The sequence below is a fragment of the Chlamydotis macqueenii genome, chromosome 16, assembly GCF_036417535.1.
Source record: "Chlamydotis macqueenii isolate bChlMac1 chromosome 16, bChlMac1.mat, whole genome shotgun sequence".
NCBI lineage: Eukaryota > Metazoa > Chordata > Aves > Otidiformes > Otididae > Chlamydotis > Chlamydotis macqueenii.
Window position 1 is genome coordinate 15,114,425 of NC_141571.1, and position 5,978 is coordinate 15,120,402.

The window sequence follows — 5,978 nt, forward strand, 5'->3', positions numbered from 1 at the left end:
CGTCATGAGGCGGGGGTGACGTCATGGGGCGGCGGCTCGGGTTCTCCCCGCTCCTCCGGGGGTCGGCGGTGCCGTGCGCCCTGGCCGAGGGAAGGGGGCAGCACCGGCACGGGGCTCCCGGGCCCGGCCGGGCCCCTCCCGGTTAATTAAACCGGATAACGAGCCGCGGTAACGAGCCGCGCTGCCTGCCCGCCCACCGCGCTCCGCAGGGCCGGGGGTCCCGCCTTGGTCCGAGGGGGCTGCGGGGCCCAGCGTGCCGCGGGCACGGGGCCGCTGCCCGCTCCCAGATTCGCCTCAAAAATCAGATTTTTTTTTTAAAATTCCCCCCGCCCCCCCGAGGCGCCCCCGCAGCTGGCAGCAGCCGCCCCGCAAACGGGGAGCGATGGCAGAGGGGGGGTTCACCCCTCCGTGCCGCGGGCAGGCCGGCTTGGGCCCCGCCGTGAACCCGCCCTCGGCCCCGGGGGGCAGCGGGAGCCGAAACCCCCGGCGGCCTCGCCTCGGCCTCGGCCCCGGCCTGCGCTGCCGCCCTTCCCTCCCTTCCGCCGCGGAAACCCCGCTCGGCGGGCCTCCCCTTGCCAGCCGCCTCGCTCTTCCGAGCCCGTGCTTCCCGCCGGGTTGCCCGGGCTGGGCCCTGCAAAGGGACGCGGGGATAAATGGGAAACGGGCGTGAAATCCCCAGAGCCCTCTCCAGCCGCGCGCCTCGGCCGCCCCGGGCGGAGGTTTGCGGGGAGCGCTCGCCTGGAAACGCCCGGTCGGGGTCACGGCCCACGGCCGCCCACCCTGCTTCCCCGGGAAAGGACGGGGAGCTTCTGACAAACAGCTTTTTATTTGGGGGGGGTTTTTTGGGGGTTATTGTTAAGTCCGAAGCCTCAGCGCAGGTCTCGTTTGGAAGCTGGGCTCAGCGGGAAGCGGCTGAACGCGGAGCCCGTGTGGAAAATCGGCGTTTTTCCTGGCTCACCGGAGCCCGGGTTTCGGCAAACGGGCCGCGGCGGGAGCAGCGGCAGGGCTGCAGCTTGCAGGGAGCTGCGCTGGGCCCCGCCGGCGTCACCGCGCCGCCAAGTCCGGCCGCGCCCGACGGCCCCGGGGGGACGCGGTTGATCCCCCCCCCAAAAATCCACTGCTCCGGTGGCTGATTTCCCTCTCCGCGGAGGAACGTCGCTTCTGTTGGAAACCGCTGCGGTCCTGCCGGGGCTGGGCCGAAATGTGGGGGCAAAATGTCCGCGCCGTCTGCAGAGGCGTTCGCTCGCGCCGGCAGCCGCAGCGTCGCGTCCCCCACGTCCCCCCGAGTTCCCCTTTTGCTGCCGCCGGGCTTTTCGCTCGGTTGGGGCTTTTTTTGTTTTGTTTTTTTTTTTTTGCCATTTGCTGGCGAACGCTGAAATGTCAGGCCCCGGGGCCAGTTCCCTTCGCCGATCGCCTTCCAGCCGCTCTGCCTCCTGCGCCGGGGGCGGAGGGGAGGGAAGGGGCCAGCTCTGAGGGGCAGGGGGACATCTCTTTCGGGAGGCGAGCAGCGTCTCCCCGCGCCCGGGCGTCGCTCCGTGTCTCCGGACAGCGCGTTGTTTTCCAGCCCGGGCGGAGCCAGAGCTACGAACCTCGCCTGTTTCCCAGCGAAGTGAGGAATTGCAAACGGGAAGTGGCACCCGTGGGCGTCCCCGCGCGCCGCGGCTCCCGGGACGGGGATGCTGTGGGTTGAGCGCAGGCATTTCCCGGCCGTCGGTTCCCTGCGTCCGCGCCGGGCTTGGGCGGGCGCCGCTGCTCCTTGACTTTGCTTGGAAGCCGACGCGACGTGGGCTCCGTGCCCCCTTTTAAAGCGAGCCCTGACCTAGATTTCCCTGCCCACTGCAAAGCCGGCCAGGCTCCGCTCTCCCCGGCGCTGGAACGGGCCCAGCGGAGCCGCCTGGCTCGCGCTGGTTCAGCCGGTGGCCGCTCGCCCCGCCGGGAGCCGGCCTGCGCCAGCTGATAGAGCCCTATCGCGTTCGGCGCGGCCGAGCACCATTCCCAGGCGCGAGGCGCTAGCGGAGCAGGAGGGGCGGCCGGTGAGGCTATCTCTGCCCTGCAGACGGGCGCCCAAACGCAGCGGTGATGGCCTGCAGCCAGTTCTCGGTCCTGCCTGCTCCCCCCATGGCAGTGCCCCCCGGCCCCGGCGTGGCGCGCCCCTCGGCCCCGGCACGGGGTGACACAGCGGGGGCACAGCATCGCCCTGAGGGGTGCAGCGGGGCGGGAGCACGGCTGGACGGCGTCCAGTGGAGTGCGGGTGCAGCGGGACTGTGCTGCCTGTCTGTCCATCCATCATTCCATCTACACATCTGCCCGTCCGCCTGTCCATCCATCCTTCCATCCATCCACCCGCCCATCCCTGTGTCCATCTGCCCGTCCGCCTGTCCATCCATCCTTCCATCCATCCACCCGCTCATCCCTGTGTCCATCTGCCCGTCCGCCTCTCCATCCATCCTTCCATCCTTGCTTGCATCCGTGTGTCAGTCCATCCATCCATCTGTCCGTCTCTGTGTCCATCTGCCCACCCATTTGTCCATCCATCCATCCATCCATCCACCCGCCCATCCCTGTGTCCATCTGCCCATCCGTTTGTCCATCCATCCATCCATCCATCCATTTGTCTGTCCATCCATCCCTGTGTCCATCCATCCATTTGTCTGTCAGTCCATCCATCCACCCATGCCTGTGTCCATCCATCCATCCATCCCTCTGTCCATCCATCCATTTGTCTGTCCATCCACCCATCCCTGTGTCCATCTGCCCATCCATTTGTCCATCCATCCATCCCTCTGTCCATCCATCCACCCATCCCGGTGTCCGTCCATCCATCCACCCACCCATCCGTGGCTCCTCGGCAGAGCCAGACCCCACTGGGGGGGTTCCCTGCAAGCGCCAGTCCCCAGCCATCGCCCCGGGGGCTGCCCGAGCCGCCCTTGCGTGCCCCAAAAAATCCCTTTTTACGCCTCAGGTGAGACGGATCCTCTTTCCGCGTCCCCTGGGTGGGAGCGGGGGGCGCGGGGCGGCGTTGGCGTTCCTCTTTCCCCGTCCGCTGCCGTCCCCTGCGTGCTGCGGGGCATTGCCTGCCCGCCACCGCAGCAGCCGCCCCCCCCGGTGCTGCCTTCCGCTTTCTCCAAACCCAAAATAACCCCCGGGCTGCGGTGGGGGGACGCCGGGGGCGACGCTTCCTCTTTCCGAGCCACTGCCGCTGCTGCTGGGGAAGGGACGGGGACTCTCGAGCCGGGCTGGACCGAGGGGACATGGGCGCAGCTGCTGGGGCCGGATGACAGACGCCAGGCCCGTGGGCTGGATCCGGAGCATCCCCTGCGGAATGCCCGACTCGTTGCCTGGAGCCACCCGGCATCCCCCAAATCGCCCGCTCCCCGCCGGAGCGGATGGCTTGGTGCGGACACGCGGACTGCGGGGCTCCATCCCATGGAGCAGCCTGGGGTGGGCTGGCATTCCGGCACCTCCTGAGGGTCCCCGCGCCCACCTTCCCACCCGGATCCCGCTCTTCCCCTGGAAAGTGTCGGTGACTCCCTGGCTGGCGGCTGGGCTTCCCCACCTGCAGCCAGTCTCCCCATTCCCATCCCAATGCCCTCTGGAGCTGTGGGACTGATCCCGACTGGAGCAGGTCGGACTCCTCTCCACAGCCAAGCGGCCTCCATCCTCTGGCTTCCTCTGGGGCCGGTTTTGGAGCCCGTCGTTGCCACCCTCCGCCTGGAAATGGGTCCCCCGCTTTCTGCTTCATCGTCCCGGCTCGTTCGGCTGCTCTGAGCTGCTCTGGGGCTGCCCGAGGACGCCCGGCCCTGGGGTTTCTCTCCGGTCCCCACCTCGCCCCCTCTTGAGCCAGCTCCTTTCCACCCTCGTCACCGGGAATTCCCCCGGCAGCGTTTGGGGTGAAGCTGCTCCTCTCCACAGTTGCAGTGGAGCCCGTGGAGCTGCCAGCGCCGTGGAGCAGGGCACTCGTGGGGCCGGGGGAAGTGCAGCCGAAGGACCGAATGGCTGACGGAGCCACGTCGACCCCGGCGACCTTGAGCTCCGGCTGCAGGGCCGGGGCTGCTTCCCGGGGTGCAGGAGTCGCTCTGCCGTGGCTGTGACGGGCTCCAGCCGTCAGCGCGGGCCATCCTCGCTGGCAGCCAACATGCCATGGAGCTGGAGGAAGGATCCGGCCCTCCAGCCCTCCCTTGTGCTCCTGTCCGGAAACAGGCTGGGCAAAAATCCTCCTCCTCCCTCCTGCTGCCTGATTTTCCCCTGCCCTGCCCAGGGCTGCTCCAGGACCTGCTTCCCACCCCGCTAACCTCGCCCTGGGATCCATCCAGCACCATCTGCCGCTTGGAAAAACCCCGCTCCCTAAGCTGCTCTAATCCCCGAATCCTATCTGCGTCCCGCAGTCGTCGTGAGCCGCCGCCGCCGCCCAGCATCTCCCGCAGCCCACGCTCCCCGCCAGCCCACAGCCGCGCTCGCTGCCGCTTCTCCCGGCTTTTCCCTGCCCGCGATGCCGGGGCTGGCTGGGCGCGGGATGGGATCCAGCCAGCCCAGCCCCTGCGCTGCGGGAAAATGCAAAATGCTTGGAGAGAAAAGGGAAGAGAAGGAATAAATGATGGGCAATGCTTCCGCCTCCCTGCCCTCCTCTCCGCCCCAGGGAGCGGGATGAGCTCTGGACCATGGCGGGAGAAGAAATGGAGCGAGGGGCCGGGAGAGGTGGGAGAGGAGATGGCGGGGCTGAGGCGGGGGTGAAAAGAGCCGAGCGCGGGAGCAGACAGAGCCGGGGGCTCAGGAAGCCAGGGCCAGAGGAGCAGGGGGCCGGGGGGGTCTCCCTGCTGAGGAAGCGTAGGGGAGAGCTTCCCGGAGGACGCGGGGCGTGGGGGGAGAGGAAGCGCCGGAGACAGCTGCACAACATCTGGCAGCGGCACAACCCCCCCGGGACCCCGAGGCGGCCGAGCACGACGCTTCCTGCCACCCCTCCGCTGCCAGATGTGCCCCCCGCTCCCCCCCGCCGTGGGCTGCAGCCCCCTTGGCCCCCCCACACCCTCCACCCTTCCTCCCCACCAGCCCCTTTCCTCCGGGATGTGCCCAACACCTGCTTCCAGTTCAATCCCAGTTCACCGGTGCTCCCAGGACCCCGCAGTCCCCACAGCGCCCAGGGGACACGTGGCCCCGTCACCTCTGGCATCCCCATCCTTTGACGGCCTTCCCATGGGATAGGGGAGGAGGGGGGACCGGCAGCTTCGGTCCCCAAATGGGGCACGTTCCCCTCCACGGGGAGGACCAAAGGGTTTGGCCATCGCCCGGCACCCAGCAGCCCCGTCCCCGCGCGGGGACCCGGCAGAGTGGGACAGAGGGTGCAGGATCCCCCCATCCCCGCTGGCACTTCCCACCCAATTCCTCCTGCCCCGAATCCTCCTGGATGCGGACTGCCCCAAGCAGGGAGCTGCCGGTCACCCGGCCCCGGCAAATAGCTGGGTAAGGCTGAAAAGCAAGACAGGATGGGCCGCGGGCAGGGAAAACGGCCTCACTCCTCAAAAATAGCTTCCCGGGATTAAAAATAGCCAGAGGTCCCAGAGCCACCGCCACGGGGGGATGCAGGCACCAGCTGGGCTGGGCCGCCCGCTCCCGCGCTTTGGGACAATCAGGGGCATTATGAGGGGCTTAGGGCTCCCGCGAGCCATCTGGCCGCGGGCAGAGCCCCTCGGCACCGGTCCTGCCGCAGGAACAGGCCCCTGGCGCAGGATCAGGCCCGCTCCGGGTGATCCCAGCACGCCCTACGATGGGGATAGTCTCCAAACTCCGGTTATCCCCCTTCCTGGGGCAAATCCCCAGGGATGCTCTGGGCTGTTTGCGGGCGGGATCGGGCCCAGCCTGGAGCTTTGCGGGTGCCGCAGGGCAGAGGGGCTGCCCCGCTCCCGGCGCTGGAAATGCCCGGCCTGCGTCGATGCTGGGATGTCGGCTGAGCTGGAGCAAAACGATTCCCCCTTCCCCAGCCG